Source organism: Syngnathus typhle, linkage group LG4, assembly GCF_033458585.1.
Source record: "Syngnathus typhle isolate RoL2023-S1 ecotype Sweden linkage group LG4, RoL_Styp_1.0, whole genome shotgun sequence".
NCBI lineage: Eukaryota > Metazoa > Chordata > Actinopteri > Syngnathiformes > Syngnathidae > Syngnathus > Syngnathus typhle.
Window position 1 is genome coordinate 483,268 of NC_083741.1, and position 19,997 is coordinate 503,264.

Below are 19,997 nucleotides of genomic sequence, written 5' to 3' on the forward strand. Positions count from 1 at the left end.
CAATAAAATTAAAAATGCTTATAAAACATAAACCAAACGTTGGAGGTGGTTATTTCTTCATGCGCAGTGATAAACTCGGCACTCTAAAGCACCCGAGAGCGTTTTTTTCGATGCCAACCTAACCAGAGTGACGGGAGCGGCACAATTCAGAAAAAGCGCTCAGCTCGCCGAGAAAATGCGATTTAAGCAATAAAATTAAAAATGCTTATAAAACATAAACCAAACGTTGGAGGTGGTCATTTCTTAATGCGCAGTAATAAACTCGGCACTCTAAAGCACCCGAGAGCGTTTTTTTCGATGCCAACCTAACCAGAGTGACGGGAGCGGCACAATTCAGAAAAAGTGCTCAGCTCGCCGAGAAAATGCGATTTAAGCAATAAAATTAAAAATGCTTATAAAACATAAACCAAACGTTGGAGGTGGTCATTTCTCAATGCGCAGTAATAAACTCGGCACTCTAAAGCACCCGAGAGCGTTTTTTTCGATGCCAACCTAACCAGAGTGACGGGAGCGGCACAATTCAGAAAAAGTGCTCAGCTCGCCGAGAAAATGCGATTTAAGCAATAAAATTAAAAATGCTTATAAAACATAAACCAAACGTTGGAGGTGGTCATTTCTTAATGCGCAGTAATAAACTCGGCACTCTAAAGCACCCGAGAGCGTTTTTTTCGATGCCAACCTAACCAGAGTGACGGGAGCGGCACAATTCAGAAAAAGCGCTCAGCTCGCCGAGAAAATGCGATTTAAGCAATAAAATTAAAAATGCTTATAAAACATAAACCAAACGTTGGAGGTGGTCATTTCCTAATGCGCAGTAATAAACTCGGCACTCTAAAGCACCCGAGAGCGTTTTTTTCGATGCCAACCTAACCAGAGTGACGGGAGCGGCACAATTCAGAAAAAGTGCTCAGCTCGCCGAGAAAATGCGATTTAAGCAATAAAATTAAAAATGCTTATTAAACATAAACCAAACGTTGGAGGTGGTCATTTCTTCATGCGCAGTGAATAACTCGGCACTCTAAAGCACCCGAGAGCGTTTTTTTCGATGCCAACCTAACCAGAGTGACGGGAGCGGCACAATTAAGAAAAAGCGCTCAGCTCGCCGAGAAAATGCGATTTAAGCAATAAAATTAAAAATGCTTATTAAACATAAACCAAACATTGGAGGTGGTCATTTCTTCATGCGCAGTAATAAACTCGGCACTCTAAAGCACCCGAGAGCGTTTTTTTCGATGCCAACCTAACCAGAGTGACGGGAGCGGCACAATTCAGAAAAAGTGCTCAGCTCGCCGAGAAAATGCGATTTAAGCAATAAAATTAAAAATGCTTATAAAACATAAACCAAACGTTGGAGGTGGTCATTTCTTAATGCGCAGTAATAAACTCGGCACTCTAGAGCACCCGAGAGCGTTTTTTTCGATGCCAACCTAACCAGAGTGACGGGAGCGGCACAATTCAGAAAAAGCGCTCAGCTCGCCGAGAAAATGCGATTTAAGCAATAAAATTAAAAATGCTTATAAAACATAAACCAAACGTTGGAGGTGGTTATTTCTTCATGCGCAGTGATAAACTCGGCACTCTAAAGCACCCGAGAGCGTTTTTTTCGATGCCAACCTAACCAGAGTGACGGGAGCGGCACAATTCAGAAAAAGCGCTCAGCTCGCCGAGAAAATGCGATTTAAGCAATAAAATTAAAAATGCTTATAAAACATAAACCAAACGTTGGAGGTGGTCATTTCTTAATGCGCAGTAATAAACTCGGCACTCTAAAGCACCCGAGAGCGTTTTTTTCGATGCCAACCTAACCAGAGTGACGGGAGCGGCACAATTCAGAAAAAGTGCTCAGCTCGCCGAGAAAATGCGATTTAAGCAATAAAATTAAAAATGCTTATAAAACATAAACCAAACGTTGGAGGTGGTCATTTCTCAATGCGCAGTAATAAACTCGGCACTCTAAAGCACCCGAGAGCGTTTTTTTCGATGCCAACCTAACCAGAGTGACGGGAGCGGCACAATTCAGAAAAAGTGCTCAGCTCGCCGAGAAAATGCGATTTAAGCAATAAAATTAAAAATGCTTATAAAACATAAACCAAACGTTGGAGGTGGTCATTTCTTAATGCGCAGTAATAAACTCGGCACTCTAAAGCACCCGAGAGCGTTTTTTTCGATGCCAACCTAACCAGAGTGACGGGAGCGGCACAATTCAGAAAAAGCGCTCAGCTCGCCGAGAAAATGCGATTTAAGCAATAAAATTAAAAATGCTTATAAAACATAAACCAAACGTTGGAGGTGGTCATTTCCTAATGCGCAGTAATAAACTCGGCACTCTAAAGCACCCGAGAGCGTTTTTTTCGATGCCAACCTAACCAGAGTGACGGGAGCGGCACAATTCAGAAAAAGTGCTCAGCTCGCCGAGAAAATGCGATTTAAGCAATAAAATTAAAAATGCTTATTAAACATAAACCAAACGTTGGAGGTGGTCATTTCTTCATGCGCAGTGAATAACTCGGCACTCTAAAGCACCCGAGAGCGTTTTTTTCGATGCCAACCTAACCAGAGTGACGGGAGCGGCACAATTAAGAAAAAGCGCTCAGCTCGCCGAGAAAATGCGATTTAAGCAATAAAATTAAAAATGCTTATTAAACATAAACCAAACATTGGAGGTGGTCATTTCTTCATGCGCAGTAATAAACTCGGCACTCTAAAGCACCCGAGAGCGTTTTTTTCGATGCCAACCTAACCAGAGTGACGGGAGCGGCACAATTCAGAAAAAGTGCTCAGCTCGCCGAGAAAATGCGATTTAAGCAATAAAATTAAAAATGCTTATAAAACATAAACCAAACGTTGGAGGTGGTCATTTCTTAATGCGCAGTAATAAACTCGGCACTCTAGAGCACCCGAGAGCGTTTTTTTCGATGCCAACCTAACCAGAGTGACGGGAGCGGCACAATTCAGAAAAAGTGCTCAGCTCGCCGAGAAAATGCGATTTAAGCAATAAAATTAAAAATGCTTATAAAACATAAACCAAACGTTGGAGGTGGTCATTTCTTCATGCGCAGTGATAAACTCGGCACTCTAAAGCACCCGAGAGCGTTTTTTTCGATGCCAACCTAACCAGAGTGACGGGAGCGGCACAATTCAGAAAAAGTGCTCAGCTCGCCGAGAAAATGCGATTTAAGCAATAAAATTAAAAATGCTTATAAAACATAAACCAAACGTTGGAGGTGGTCATTTCTTCATGCGCAGTGAATAACTCGGCACTCTAAAGCACCCGAGAGCGTTTTTTTCGATGCCAACCTAACCAGAGTGACGGGAGCGGCACAATTCAGAAAAAGTGCTCAGCTCGCCGAGAAAATGCGATTTAAGCAATAAAATTAAAAATGCTTATAAAACATAAACCAAACGTTGGAGGTGGTCATTTCTTAATGCGCAGTAATAAACTCGGCACTCTAAAGCACCCGTGAGCGTTTTTTTCGATGCCAACCTAACCAGAGTGACGGGAGCGGCACAATTCAGAAAAAGTGCTCAGCTCGCCGAGAAAATGCGATTTAAGCAATAAAATTAAAAATGCTTATAAAACATAAACCAAACGTTGGAGGTGGTCATTTCTTCATGCGCAGTGATAAAGTCGGCACTCTAAAGCACCCGAGAGCGTTTTTTTCGATGCCAACCTAACCAGAGTGACGGGAGCGGCACAATTCAGAAAAAGTGCTCAGCTCGCCGAGAAAATGCGATTTAAGCAATAAAATTAAAAATGCTTATTAAACATAAACCAAACGTTGGAGGTGGTCATTTCTTCATGCGCAGTGATAAACTCGGCACTCTAAAGGACCCGAGAGCGTTTTTTTCGATGCCAACCTAACCAGAGTGACGGGAGCGGCACAATTCAGAAAAAGTGCTCAGCTCGCCGAGAAAATGCGATTTAAGCAATAAAATTAAAAATGCTTATAAAACATAAACCAAACGTTGGAGGTGGTCATTTCTTAATGCGCAGTAATAAACTCGGCACTCTAAAGCTACCGAGAGCGTTTTTTTCGATGCCAACCTAACCAGAGTGACGGGAGCGGCAAAATTCAGAAAAAGTGCTCAGCTCGCCGAGAAAATGCGATTTAAGCAATACAATTAAAAATGCTTATTAAACATAAACCAAACGTTGGAGGTGGTCATTTCTTCATGCGCAGTGAATAACACGGCACTCTAAAGCACCCGAAAGCGGTTTTTTCGATGCCAACCTAACCAGAGTGACGGGAGCGGCACAATTCAGAAAAAGTGCTCAGCTCGCCGAGAAAATGCGATTTAAGCAATAAAATTAAAAATGCTTATTAAACATAAACCAAACGTTGGAGGTGGTCATTTCTTCATGCGCAGTGAATAACTCGGCACTCTAAAGCACCCGAGAGCGTTTTTTTCGATGCCAACCTAACCAGAGTGACGGGAGCGGCACAATTCAGAAAAAGCGCTCAGCTCGCCGAGAAAATGCGATTTAAGCAATAAAATTAAAAATGCTTATAAAACATAAACCAAACGTTGGAGGTGGTCATTTCTTAATGCGCAGTAATAAACTGGGCACTCTAAAGCACCCGAGAGCGTTTTTTTCGATGCCAACCTAACCAGAGTGACGGGAGCGGCACAATTCAGAAAAAGTGCTCAGCTCGCCGAGAAAATGCGATTTAAGCAATAAAATTAAAAATGCTTATAAAACATAAACCAAACGTTGGAGGTGGTCATTTCTTAATGCGCAGTAATAAACTCGGCACTCTAAAGCACCCGAGAGCGTTTTTTTCGATGCCAACCTAACCAGAGTGACGGGAGCAGCACAATTCAGAAAAAGCGCTCAGCTCGCCGAGAAAATGCGATTTAAGCAATAAAATTAAAAATGCTTATAAAACATAAACCAAACGTTGGAGGTGGTCATTTCCTAATGCGCAGTAATAAACTCGGCACTCTAAAGCACCCGAGAGCGTTTTTTTCGATGCCAACCTAACCAGAGTGACGGGAGCGGCACAATTCAGAAAAAGTGCTCAGCTCGCCGAGAAAATGCGATTTAAGCAATAAAATTAAAAATGCTTATTAAACATAAACCAAACGTTGGAGGTGGTCATTTCTTCATGCGCAGTGAATAACTCGGCACTCTAAAGCACCCGAGAGCGTTTTTTTCGATGCCAACCTAACCAGAGTGACGGGAGCGGCACAATTCAGAAAAAGCGCTCAGCTCGCCGAGAAAATGCGATTTAAGCAATAAAATTAAAAATGCTTATTAAACATAAACCAAACATTGGAGGTGGTCATTTCTTCATGCGTAGTGAATAACTCGGCACTCTAAAGCACCCGAGAGCGTTTTTTTCGATGCCAACCTAACCAGAGTGACGGGAGCGGCACAATTCAGAAAAAGCGCTCAGCTCGCCGAGAAAATGCGATTTAAGCAATAAAATTAAAAATGCTTATAAAACATAAACCAAACGTTGGAGGTGGTCATTTCTTCATGCGCAGTGATAAACTCGGCACTCTAAAGCACCCGAGAGCGTTTTTTTCGATGCCAACCTAACCAGAGTGACGGGAGCGGCACAATTCAGAAAAAGTGCTCAGCTCGCCGAGAAAATGCGATTTAAGCAATAAAATTAAAAATGCTTATAAAACATAAACCAAACGTTGGAGGTGGTCATTTCTTCATGCGCAGTGAATAACTCGGCGCTCTAAAGCACCCGAGAGCGTTTTTTTCGATGCCAACCTAACCAGAGTGACGGGAGCGGCACAATTCAGAAAAAGTGCTCAGCTCGCCGAGAAAATGCGATTTAAGCAATAAAATTAAAAATGCTTATAAAACATAAACCAAACGTTGGAGGTGGTCATTTCTTAATGCGCAGTAATAAACTCGGCACTCTAAAGCACCCGAGAGCGTTTTTTTCGATGCCAACCTAACCAGAGTGACGGGAGCGGCACAATTCAGAAAAAGTGCTCAGCTCGCCGAGAAAATGCGATTTAAGCAATAAAATTAAAAATGCTTATAAAACATAAACCAAACGTTGGAGGTGGTCATTGCTTAATGCGCAGTAATAAACTCGGCACTCTAGAGCACCCGAGAGCGTTTTTTTCGATGCCAACCTAACCAGAGTTACGGGAGCGGCACAATTCAGAAAAAGCGCTCAGCTCGCCGAGAAAATGCGATTTAAGCAATAAAATTAAAAATGCTTATAAAACATAAACCAAACGTTGGAGGTGGTCATTTCTTCATGCGCAGTGATAAACTCGGCACTCTAAAGCACCCGAGAGCGTTTTTTTCGATGCCAACCTAACCAGAGTGACGGGAGCGGCACAATTCAGAAAAAGTGCTCAGCTCGCCGAGAAAATGCGATTTAAGCAATAAAATTAAAAATGCTTATAAAACATAAACCAAACGTTGGAGGTGGTCATTTCTCAATGCGCAGTAATAAACTCGGCACTCTAAAGCACCCGAGAGCGTTTTTTTCGATGCCAACCTAACCAGAGTGACGGGAGCGGCACAATTCAGAAAAAGTGCTCAGCTCGCCGAGAAAATGCGATTTAAGCAATAAAATTAAAAATGCTTATAAAACATAAACCAAACGTTGGAGGTGGTCATTTCTCAATGCGCAGTAATAAACTCGGCACTCTAAAGCACCCGAGAGCGTTTTTTTCGATGCCAACCTAACCAGAGTGACGGGAGCGGCACAATTCAGAAAAAGTGCTCAGCTCGCCGAGAAAATGCGATTTAAGCAATAAAATTAAAAATGCTTATAAAACATAAACCAAACGTTGGAGGTGGTCATTTCTTAATGCGCAGTAATAAACTCGGCACTCTAAAGCACCCGAGAGCGTTTTTTTCGATGCCAACCTAACCAGAGTGACGGGAGCGGCACAATTCAGAAAAAGCGCTCAGCTCGCCGAGAAAATGCGATTTAAGCAATAAAATTAAAAATGCTTATAAAACATAAACCAAACGTTGGAGGTGGTCATTTCCTAATGCGCAGTAATAAACTCGGCACTCTAAAGCACCCGAGAGCGTTTTTTTCGATGCCAACCTAACCAGAGTGACGGGAGCGGCACAATTCAGAAAAAGTGCTCAGCTCGCCGAGAAAATGCGATTTAAGCAATAAAATTAAAAATTCTTATTAAACATAAACCAAACGTTGGAGGTGGTCATTTCTTCATGCGCAGTGAATAACTCGGCACTCTAAAGCACCCGAGAGCGTTTTTTTCGATGCCAACCTAACCAGAGTGACGGGAGCGGCACAATTCAGAAAAAGCGCTCAGCTCGCCGAGAAAATGCGATTTAAGCAATAAAATTAAAAATGCTTATTAAACATAAACCAAACATTGGAGGTGGTCATTTCTTCATGCGCAGTGAATAACTCGGCACTCTAAAGCACCCGAGAGCGTTTTTTTCGATGCCAACCTAACCAGAGTGACGGGAGCGGCACAATTCAGAAAAAGCGCTCAGCTCGCCGAGAAAATGCGATTTAAGCAATAAAATTAAAAATGCTTATAAAACATAAACCAAACGTTGGAGGTGGTCATTTCTTCATGCGCAGTGATAAACTCGGCACTCTAAAGCACCCGAGAGCGTTTTTTTCGATGCCAACCTAACCAGAGTGACGGGAGCGGCACAATTCAGAAAAAGTGCTCAGCTCGCCGAGAAAATGCGATTTAAGCAATAAAATTAAAAATGCTTATAAAACATAAACCAAACGTTGGAGGTGGTCATTTCTTCATGCGCAGTGAATAACTCGGCACTCTAAAGCACCCGAGAGCGTTTTTTTCGATGCCAACCTAACCAGAGTGACGGGAACGGCACAATTCAGAAAAAGTGCTCAGCTCGCCGAGAAAATGCGATTTAAGCAATAAAATTAAAAATGCTTATAAAACATAAACCAAACGTTGGAGGTGGTCATTTCTTCATGCGCAGTAATAAACTCGGCACTCTAAAGCACCCGAGAGCGTTTTTTTCGATGCCAACCTAACCAGAGTGACGGGAGCGGCACAATTCAGAAAAAGTGCTCAGCTCGCCGAGAAAATGCGATTTAAGCAATAAAATTAAAAATGCTTATAAAACATAAACCAAACGTTGGAGGTGGTCATTTCTTAATGCGCAGTAATAAACTCGGCACTCTAAAGCACCCGAGAGCGTTTTTTTCGATGCCAACCTAACCAGAGTGACGGGAGCGGCACAATTCAGAAAAAGTGCTCAGCTCGCCGAGAAAATGCGATTTAAGCAATAAAATTAAAAATGCTTATAAAACATAAACCAAACGTTGGAGGTGGTCATTTCTTAATGCGCAGTAATAAACTCGGCACTCTAGAGCACCCGAGAGCGTTTTTTTCGATGCCAACCTAACCAGAGTGACGGGAGCGGCACAATTCAGAAAAAGTGCTCAGCTCGCCGAGAAAATGCGATTTAAGCAATAAAATTAAAAATGCTTATAAAACATAAACCAAACGTTGGAAGTGGTCATTTCTTCATGCGCAGTAATAAACTCGGCACTCTAAAGCACCCGAGAGCGTTTTTTTCGATGCCAACCTAACCAGAGTGACGGGAGCGGCACAATTCAGAAAAAGTGCTCAGCTCGCCGAGAAAATGCGATTTAAGCAATAAAATTAAAAATGCTTATAAAACATAAACCAAACGTTGGAGGTGGTCATTTCTTCATGCGCAGTGAATAACTCGGCACTCTAAAGCACCCGAGAGCGTTTTTTTCGATGCCAACCTAACCAGAGTGACGGGAGCGGCACAATTCAGAAAAAGTGCTCAGCTCGCCGAGAAAATGCGATTTAAGCAATAAAATTAAAAATGCTTATAAAACATAAACCAAACGTTGGAGGTGGTCATTTCTTAATGCGCAGTAATAAACTCGGCACTCTAAAGCACCCGAGAGCGTTTTTTTCGATGCCAACCTAACCAGAGTGACGGGAGCGGCACAATTCAGAAAAAGTGCTCAGCTCGCCGAGAAAATGCGATTTAAGCAATAAAATTAAAAATGCTTATTAAACATAAACCAAACGTTGGAGGTGGTCATTTCTTCATGCGCAGTGAATAACTCGGCACTCTAAAGCACCCGAGAGCGTTTTTTTCGATGCCAACCTAACCAGAGTGACGGGAGCGGCACAATTCAGAAAAAGCGCTCAGCTCGCCGAGAAAATGCGATTTAAGCAATAAAATTAAAAATGCTTATAAAACATAAACCAAACGTTGGAGGTGGTCATTTCTTAATGCGCAGTAATAAACTGGGCACTCTAAAGCACCCGAGAGCGTTTTTTTCGATGCCAACCTAACCAGAGTGACGGGAGCGGCACAATTCAGAAAAAGTGCTCAGCTCGCCGAGAAAATGCGATTTAAGCAATAAAATTAAAAATGCTTATTAAACATAAACCAAACGTTGGAGGTGGTCATTTCTTCATGCGCAGTGAATAACTCGGCACTCTAAAGCACCCGAGAGCGTTTTTTTCGATGCCAACCTAACCAGAGTGACGGGAGCGGCACAATTCAGAAAAAGCGCTCAGCTCGCCGAGAAAATGCGATTTAAGCAATAAAATTAAAAATGCTTATTAAACATAAACCAAACGTTGGAGGTGGTCATTTCTTCATGCGCAGTGAATAACTCGGCACTCTAAAGCACCCGAGAGCGTTTTTTTCGATGCCAACCTAACCAGAGTGACGGGAGCGGCACAATTCAGAAAAAGCGCTCAGCTCGCCGAGAAAATGCGATTTAAGCATTAAAATTAAAAATGCTTATAAAACATAAACCAAACGTTGGAGGTGGTCATTTCTTCATGCGCAGTGATAAACTCGGCACTCTAAAGCACCCGAGAGCGTTTTTTTCGATGCCAACCTAACCAGAGTGACGGGAGCGGCACAATTCAGAAAAAGTGCTCAGCTCGCCGAGAAAATGCGATTTAAGCAATAAAATTAAAAATGCTTATAAAACATAAACCAAACGTTGGAGGTGGTCATTTCTTCATGCGCAGTGAATAACTCGGCACTCTAAAGCACCCGAGAGCGTTTTTTTCGATGCCAACCTAACCAGAGTGACGGGAGCGGCACAATTCAGAAAAAGTGCTCAGCTCGCCGAGAAAATGCGATTTAAGCAATAAAATTAAAAATGCTTATAAAACATAAACCAAACGTTGGAGGTGGTCATTTCTTAATGCGCAGTAATAAACTCGGCACTCTAAAGCACCCGAGAGCGTTTTTTTCGATGCCAACCTAACCAGAGTGACGGGAGCGGCACAATTCAGAAAAAGTGCTCAGCTCGCCGAGAAAATGCGATTTAAGCAATAAAATTAAAAATGCTTATAAAACATAAACCAAACGTTGGAAGTGGTCATTTCTTCATGCGCAGTGATAAACTCGGCACTCTAAAGCACCCGAGAGCGTTTTTTTCGATGCCAACCTAACCAGAGTTACGGGAGCGGCACAATTCAGAAAAAGCGCTCAGCTCGCCGAGAAAATGCGATTTAAGCAATAAAATTAAAAATGCTTATAAAACATAAACCAAACGTTGGAGGTGGTCATTTCTTCATGCGCAGTGATAAACTCGGCACTCTAAAGCACCCGAGAGCGTTTTTTTCGATGCCAACCTAACCAGAGTGACGGGAGCGGCACAATTCAGAAAAAGCGCTCAGCTCGCCGAGAAAATGCGATTTAAGCAATAAAATTAAAAATGCTTATAAAACATAAACCAAACGTTGGAGGTGGTCATTTCTTCATGCGCAGTGAATAACTCGGCACTCTAAAGCACCCGAGAGCGTTTTTTTCGATGCCAACCTAACCAGAGTGACGGGAGCGGCACAATTCAGGAAAAGTGCTCAGCTCGCCGAGAAAATGCGATTTAAGCAATAAAATTAAAAATGCTTATAAAACATAAACCAAACGTTGGAGGTGGTAATTTCTTAATGCGCAGTAATAAACTCGGCACTCTAAAGCACCCGTGAGCGTTTTTTTCGATGCCAACCTAACCAGAGTGACGGGAGCGGCACAATTCAGAAAAAGTGCTCAGCTCGCCGAGAAAATGCGATTTAAGCAATAAAATTAAAAATGCTTATAAAACATAAATCAAACGTTGGAGGTGGTCATTTCTTAATGCGCAGTAATAAACTCGGCACTCTAAAGCACCCGAGAGCGTTTTTTTCGATGCCAACCTAACCAGAGTGACGGGAGCGGCACAATTCAGAAAAAGCGCTCAGCTCGCCGAGAAAATGCGATTTAAGCAATAAAATTAAAAATGCTTATAAAACATAAACCAAACGTTGGAGGTGGTCATTTCTTAATGCGCAGTAATAAACTCGGCACTCTAAAGCACCCGAGAGCGTTTTTTTCGATGCCAACCTAACCAGAGTGACGGGAGCGGCACAATTCAGAAAAAGTGCTCAGCTCGCCGAAAAAATGCGATTTAAGCAATACAATTAAAAATGCTTATAAAACATAAACCAAACGTTGGAGGTGGTCATTTCTTAATGCGCAGTAATAAACTCGGCACTCTAAAGCACCCGAGAGCGTTTTTTTCGATGCCAACCTAACCAGAGTGACGGGAGCGGCACAATTCAGAAAAAGTGCTCAGCTCGCCGAGAAAATGCGATTTAAGCAATAAAATTAAAAATGCTTATAAAACATAAACCAAACGTTGGAGGTGGTCATTTCTTAATGCGCAGTAATAAACTCGGCACTCTAAAGCACCCGAGAGCGTTTTTTTCGATGCCAACCTAACCAGAGTGACGGGAGCGGCACAATTCAGAAAAAGCGCACAGCTCGCCGAGAAAATGCGATTTAAGCAATAAAATTAAAAATGCTTATAAAACATAAACCAAACGTTGGAGGTGGTCATTTCCTAATGCGCAGTAATAAACTCGGCACTCTAAAGCACCCGAGAGCGTTTTTTTCGATGCCAACCTAACTAGTGTGACGACAGCGGCACAATTCAGAAAAAGTGCTCAGCTCGCCGAGAAAATGCGATTTAAGCAATAAAATTAAAAATGCTTATTAAACATAAACCAAACATTGGAGGTGGTCATTTCTTCATGCGCAGTGAATAACTCGGCACTCTAAAGCACCCGAGAGCGTTTTTTTCGATGCCAACCTAACCAGAGTGACGGGAGCGGCACAATTCAGAAAAAGCGCTCAGCTCGCCGAGAAAATGCGATTTAAGCAATAAAATTAAAAATGCTTATAAAACATAAACCAAACGTTGGAGGTGGTCATTTCTTCATGCGCAGTGATAAACTCGGCACTCTAAAGCACCCGAGAGCGTTTTTTTCGATGCCAACCTAACCAGAGTGACGGGAGCGGCACAATTCAGAAAAAGTGCTCAGCTCGCCGAGAAAATGCGATTTAAGCAATAAAATTAAAAATGCTTATAAAACATAAACCAAACGTTGGAGGTGGTCATTTCTTCATGCGCAGTGAATAACTCGGCACTCTAAAGCACCCGAGAGCGTTTTTTTCGATGCCAACCTAACCAGAGTGACGGGAGCGGCACAATTCAGAAAAAGTGCTCAGCTCGCCGAGAAAATGCGATTTAAGCAATAAAATTAAAAATGCTTATAAAACATAAACCAAACGTTGGAGGTGGTCATTTCTTAATGCGCAGTAATAAACTCGGCACTCTAAAGCACCCGAGAGCGTTTTTTTCGATGCCAACCTAACCAGAGTGACGGGAGCGGCACAATTCAGAAAAAGTGCTCAGCTCGCCGAGAAAATGCGATTTAAGCAATAAAATTAAAAATGCTTATAAAACATAAACCAAACGTTGGAAGTGGTCATTTCTTCATGCGCAGTGATAAACTCGGCACTCTAAAGCACCCGAGAGCGTTTTTTTCGATGCCAACCTAACCAGAGTTACGGGAGCGGCACAATTCAGAAAAAGCGCTCAGCTCGCCGAGAAAATGCGATTTAAGCAATAAAATTAAAAATGCTTATAAAACATAAACCAAACGTTGGAGGTGGTCATTTCTTCATGCGCAGTGATAAACTCGGCACTCTAAAGCACCCGAGAGCGTTTTTTTCGATGCCAACCTAACCAGAGTGACGGGAGCGGCACAATTCAGAAAAAGCGCAGCTCGCCGAGAAAATGCGATTTAAGCAATAAAATTAAAAATGCTTATAAAACATAAACCAAACGTTGGAGGTGGTCATTTCTTCATGCGCAGTGATAAACTCGGCACTCTAAAGCACCCGAGAGCGTTTTTTTCGATGCCAACCTAACCAGAGTGACGGGAGCGGCACAATTCAGAAAAAGTGCTCAGCTCGCCGAGAAAATGCGATTTAAGCAATAAAATTAAAAATGCTTATAAAACATAAACCAAACGTTGGAGGTGGTCATTTCTTAATGCGCAGTAATAAACTCGGCACTCTAAAGCACCCGAGAGCGTTTTTTTCGATGCCAACCTAACCAGAGTGACGGGAGCGGCACAATTCAGAAAAAGTGCTCAGCTCGCCGAGAAAATGCGATTTAAGCAATAAAATTAAAAATGCTTATAAAACATAAACCAAACGTTGGAGGTGGTCATTTCTTAATGCGCAGTAATAAACTCGGCACTCTAAAGCACCCGAGAGCGTTTTTTTCGATGCCAACCTAACCAGAGTGACGGGAGCGGCACAATTCAGAAAAAGCGCTCAGCTCGCCGAGAAAATGCGATTTAAGCAATAAAATTAAAAATGCTTATAAAACATAAACCAAACGTTGGAGGTGGTCATTTCTTCGTGCGCAGTGAATAACTCGGCACTCTAAAGCACCCGAGAGCGTTTTTTTCGATGCCAACCTAACCAGAGTGACGGGAGCGGCACAATTCAGAAAAAGTGCTCAGCTCGCCGAGAAAATGCGATTTAAGCAATAAAATTAAAAATGCTTATAAAACTTAAACCAAACGTTGGAGGTGGTCATTTCTTAATGCGCAGTAATAAACTCGGCACTCTAAAGCACCCGAGAGCGTTTTTTTCGATGCCAACCTAACCAGAGTGACGGGAGCGGCACAATTCAGAAAAAGTGCTCAGCTCGCCGAGAAAATGCGATTTAAGCAATAAAATTAAAAATGCTTATAAAACTTAAACCAAACGTTGGAGGTGGTCATTTCTTAATGCGCAGTAATAAACTCGGCACTCTAAAGCACCCGAGAGCGTTTTTTTCGATGCCAACCTAACCAGAGTGACGGGAGCGGCACAATTCAGAAAAAGTGCTCAGCTCGCCGAGAAAATGCGATTTAAGCAATAAAATTAAAAATGCTTATTAAACATAAACCAAACGTTGGAGGTGGTCATTTCTTCATGCGCAGTGAATAACTCGGCACTCTAAAGCACCCGAGAGCGTTTTTTTCGATGCCAACCTAACCAGAGTGACGGGAGCGGCACAATTCAGAAAAAGCGCTCAGCTCGCCGAGAAAATGCGATTTAAGCAATAAAATTAAAAATGCTTATAAAACATAAACCAAACGTTGGAGGTGGTCATTTCTTAATGCGCAGTAATAAACTCGGCACTCTAAAGCACCCGAGAGCGTTTTTTTCGATGCCAACCTAACCAGAGTGACGGGAGCGGCACAATTCAGAAAAAGTGCTCAGCTCGCCGAGAAAATGCGATTTAAGCAATAAAATTAAAAATGCTTATTAAACATAAACCAAACGTTGGAGGTGGTCATTTCTTCATGCGCAGTGAATAACTCGGCACTCTAAAGCACCCGATAGCGTTTTTTTCGATGCCAACCTAACCAGAGTGACGGGAGCGGCACAATTCAGAAAAAGTGCTCAGCTCGCCGAGAAAATGCGATTTAAGCAATAAAATTAAAAATGCTTATAAAACATAAACCAAACGTTGGAGGTGGTCATTTCTTAATGCGCAGTAATAAACTCGGCACTCTAAAGCACCCGAGAGCGTTTTTTTCGATGCCAACCTAACCAGAGTGACGGGAGCGGCACAATTCAGAAAAAGTGCTCAGCTCGCCGAGAAAATGCGATTTAAGCAATAAAATTAAAAATGCTTATAAAACATAAACCAAACGTTGGAGGTGGTCATTTCTTCATGCGCAGTGATAAAGTCGGCACTCTAAAGCACCCGAGAGCGTTTTTTTCGATGCCAACCTAACCAGAGTGACGGGAGCGGCACAATTCAGAAAAAGTGCTCAGCTGGCCGAGAAAATGCGATTTAAGCAATAAAATTAAAAATGCTTATTAAACATAAACCAAACGTTGGAGGTGGTCATTTCTTCATGCGCAGTGATAAACTCGGCACTCTAAAGCACCCGAGAGCGTTTTTTTCGATGCCAACCTAACCAGAGTGACGGGAGCGGCACAATTCAGAAAAAGTGCTCAGCTCGCCGAGAAAATGCGATTTAAGCAATAAAACTAAAAATGCTTATAAAACATAAACCAAACGTTAAGTGGTCATTTCTTCATGCGCAGTGAATAACTCGGCACTCTAAAGCACCCGATAGCGTTTTTCTCGATGCCAACCTAACCAGAGTGACGGGAGCGGCACAATTCAGAAAAAGTGCTCAGCTCGCCGAGAAAATGCGATTTAAGCAATAAAATTAAAAATGCTTATAAAACATAAACCAAACGTTGGAGGTGGTCATTTCTTAATGCGCAGTAATAAACTCGGCACTCTAAAGCACCCGAGAGCGTTTTTTTCGATGCCAACCTAACCAGAGTGACGGGAGCGGCACAATTCAGAAAAAGTGCTCAGCTCGCCGAGAAAATGCGATTTAAGCAATAAAATTAAAAATGCTTATTAAACATAAACCAAACGTTGGAGGTGGTCATTTCTTCATGCGCAGTGAATAACTCGGCACTCTAAAGCACCCGAGAGCGTTTTTTTCGATGCCAACCTAACCAGAGTGACGGGAGCGGCACAATTCAGAAAAAGCGCTCAGCTCGCCGAGAAAATGCGATTTAAGCAATAAAATTAAAAATGCTTATAAAACATAAACCAAACGTTGGAGGTGGTCATTTCTTAATGCGCAGTAATAAACTCGGCACTCTAAAGCACCCGAGAGCGTTTTTTTCGATGCCAACCTAACCAGAGTGACGGGAGCGGCACAATTCAGAAAAAGTGCTCAGCTCGCCGAGAAAATGCGATTTAAGCAATACAATTAAAAATGCTTATTAAACATAAACCAAACGTTGGAGGTGGTCATTTCTTCATGCGCAGTGAATAACTCGGCACTCTAAAGCACCCGAGAGCGTTTTTTTCGATGCCAACCTAACCAGAGTGACGGGAGCGGCACAATTCAGAAAAAGCGCTCAGCTCGCCGAGAAAATGCGATTTAAGCAATAAAATTAAAAATGCTTATAAAACATAAACCAAACGTTGGAGGTGGTCATTTCTTAATGCGCAGTAATAAACTCGGCACTCTAAAGCACCCGAGAGCGTTTTTTTCGATGCCAACCTAACCAGAGTGACGGGAGCGGCACAATTCAGAAAAAGTGCTCAGCTCGCCGAGAAAATGCGATTTAAGCAATAAAATTAAAAATGCTTATAAAACATAAACCAAACGTTGGAGGTGGTCATTTCTTAATGCGCAGTAATAAACTCGGCACTCTAAAGCACCCGAGAGCGTTTTTTTCGATGCCAACCTAACCAGAGTGACGGGAGCGGCACAATTCAGAAAAAGTAGTCAGCTCGCCGAGAAAATGCGATTTAAGCAATAAAATTAAAAATGCTTATAAAACATAAACCAAACGTTGGAGGTGGTCATTTCTTAATGCGCAGTAATAAACTCGGCACTCTAAAGCACCCGAGAGCGTTTTTTTCGATGCCAACCTAACCAGAGTGACGGGAGCGGCACAATTCAGAAAAAGTGCTCAGCTCGCCGAGAAAATGCGATTTAAGCAATAAAATTAAAAATGCTTATAAAACATAAACCAAACGTTGGAGGTGGTCATTTCTTAATGCGCAGTAATAAACTCGGCACTCTAAAGCACCCGAGAGCGTTTTTTTCGATGCCAACCTAACCAGAGTGACGGGAGCGGCACAATTCAGAAAAAGCGCTCAGCTCGCCGAGAAAATGCGATTTAAGCAATAAAATTAAAAATGCTTATAAAACATAAACCAAACGTTGGAGGTGGTCATTTCTTCGTGCGCAGTGAATAACTCGACACTCTAAAGCACCCGAGAGCGTTTTTTTCGATGCCAACCTAACCAGAGTGACGGGAGCGGCACAATTCAGAAAAAGTGCTCAGCTCGCCGAGAAAATGCGATTTAAGCAATAAAATTAAAAATGCTTATAAAACATAAACCAAACGTTGGAGGTGGTCATTTCTTAATGCGCAGTAATAAACTCGGCACTCTAAAGCACCCGAGCGCGTTTTTTTCGATGCCAACCTAACCAGAGTGACGGGAGCGGCACAATTCAGAAAAAGCGCTCAGCTCGCCGAGAAAATGCGATTTAAGCAATAAAATTAAAAATGCTTATAAAACATAAACCAAACGTTGGAGGTGGTCATTTCTTAATGCGCAGTAATAAACTCAGCACTCTAAAGCACCCGAGAGCGTTTTTTTCGATGCCAACCTAACCAGAGTGACGGGAGCGGCACAATTCAGAAAAAGCGCTCAGCTCGCCGAGAAAATGCGATTTAAGCAATAAAATTAAAAATGCTTATAAAACATAAACCAAACGTGGTCATTTCTTCATGCGCAGTGAATAACTCGGCACTCTAAAGCACCCGAGAGCGTTTTTTTCGATGCCAAGTGACGGGAGCGGCACAATTCAGAAAAAGTGCTCAGCTCGCCGAGAAAATGCGATTTAAGCAATAAAATTAAAAATGCTTATAAAACATAAACCAAACGTTGGAGGTGGTCATTTCTTAATGCGCAGTAGTAAACTCGGCACTCTAAAGCACCCGAGAGCGTTTTTTTCGATGCCAACCTAACCAGAGTGACGGGAGCGGCACAATTCAGAAAAAGTGCTCAGCTCGCCGAGAAAATGCTATTTAAGCAATAAAATTAAAAATGCTTATAAAACATAAACCAAACGTTGGAGGTGGTCATTTCTTAATGCGCAGTAATAAACTCGGCACTCTAGAGCACCCGAGAGCGTTTTTTTCGATGCCAACCTAACCAGAGTGACGGGAGCGGCACAATTCAGAAAAAGTGCTCAGCTCGCCGAGAAAATGCGATTTAAGCAATAAAATTAAAAATGCTTATAAAACATAAACCAAACGTTGGAAGTGGTCATTTCTTCATGCGCAGTGATAAACTCGGCACTCTAAAGCACCCGAGAGCGTTTTTTTCGATGCCAACCTAACCAGAGTTACGGGAGCGGCACAATTCAGAAAAAGCGCTCAGCTCGCCGAGAAAATGCGATTTAAGCAATAAAATTAAAAATGCTTATAAAACATAAACCAAACGTTGGAGGTGGTCATTTCTTCATGCGCAGTGATAAACTCGGCACTCTAAAGCACCCGAGAGCGTTTTTTTCGATGCCAACCTAACCAGAGTGACGGGAGCGGCACAATTCAGAAAAAGCGCTCAGCTCGCCGAGAAAATGCGATTTAAGCAATAAAATTAAAAATGCTTATAAAACATAAACCAAACGTTGGAGGTGGTCATTTCTTCATGCGCAGTGATAAACTCGGCACTCTAAAGCACCCGAGAGCGTTTTTTTCGATGCCAACCTAACCAGAGGGACGGGAGCGGTACAATTCAGAAAAAGTGCTCAGCTCGCCGAGAAAATGCGATTTAAGCAATAAAATTAAAAATGCTTATAAAACATAAACCAAACGTTGGAGGTGGTCATTTCTCCATGCGCAGTGAATAACTCGGCACTCTAAAGCACCCGAGAGCGTTTTTTTCGATGCCAACCTAACCAGAGTGACGGGAGCGGCACAATTCAGAAAAAGTGCTCAGCTCGCCGAGAAAATGCGATTTAAGCAATAAAATTAAAAATGCTTATAAAACATAAACCAAACGTTGGAGGTGGTCATTTCTTAATGCGCAGTAATAAACTCGGCACTCTAAAGCACCCGTGAGCGTTTTTTTCGATGCCAACCTAACCAGAGTGACGGGAGCGGCACAATTCAGAAAAAGTGCTCAGCTCGCCGAGAAAATGCGATTTAAGCAATAAAATTAAAAATGCTTATAAAACATAAACCAAACGTTGGAGGTGGTCATTTCTTAATGCGCAGTAATAAACTCGGCACTCTAAAGCACCCGAGAGCGTTTTTTTCGATGCCAACCTAACCAGAGTGACGGGAGCGGCACAATTCAGAAAAAGTGCTCAGCTCGCCGAGAAAATGCGATTTAAGCAATAAAATTAAAAATGCTTATAAAACATAAACCAAACGTTGGAGGTGGTCATTTCTTAATGCGCAGTAATAAACTCGGCACTCTAAAGCACCCGAGAGCGTTTTTTTCGATGCCAACCTAACCAGAGTTACGGGAGCGGCACAATTCAGAAAAAGCGCTCAGCTCGCCGAGAAAATGCGATTTAAGCAATAAAATTAAAAATGCTTATAAAACATAAACCAAACGTTGGAGGTGGTCATTTCTTCATGCGCAGTGAATAACTCGGCACTCTAAAGCACCCGAGAGCGTTTTTTTCGATGCCAACCTAACCAGAGTGACGGGAGCGGCACAATTCAGAAAAAGTGCTCAGCTCGCCGAGAAAATGCGATTTAAGCAATAAAATTAAAAATGCTTATAAAACATAAACCAAACGTTGGAGGTGGTCATTTCTTAATGCGCAGTAATAAACTCGGCACTCTAAAGCACCCGTGAGCGTTTTTTTCGATGCCAACCTAACCAGAGTGACGGGAGCGGCACAATTCAGAAAAAGTGCTCAGCTCGCCGAGAAAATGCGATTTAAGCAATAAAATTAAAAATGCTTATAAAACATAAACCAAACGTTGGAGGTGGTCATTTCTTCATGCGCAGTGATAAACTCGGCACTCTAAAGCACCCGAGAGCGTTTTTTTCGATGCCAACCTAACCAGAGTGACGGGAGCGGCACAATTCAGAAAAAGTGCTCAGCTCGCCGAGAAAATGCGATTCAAGCAATAAAAT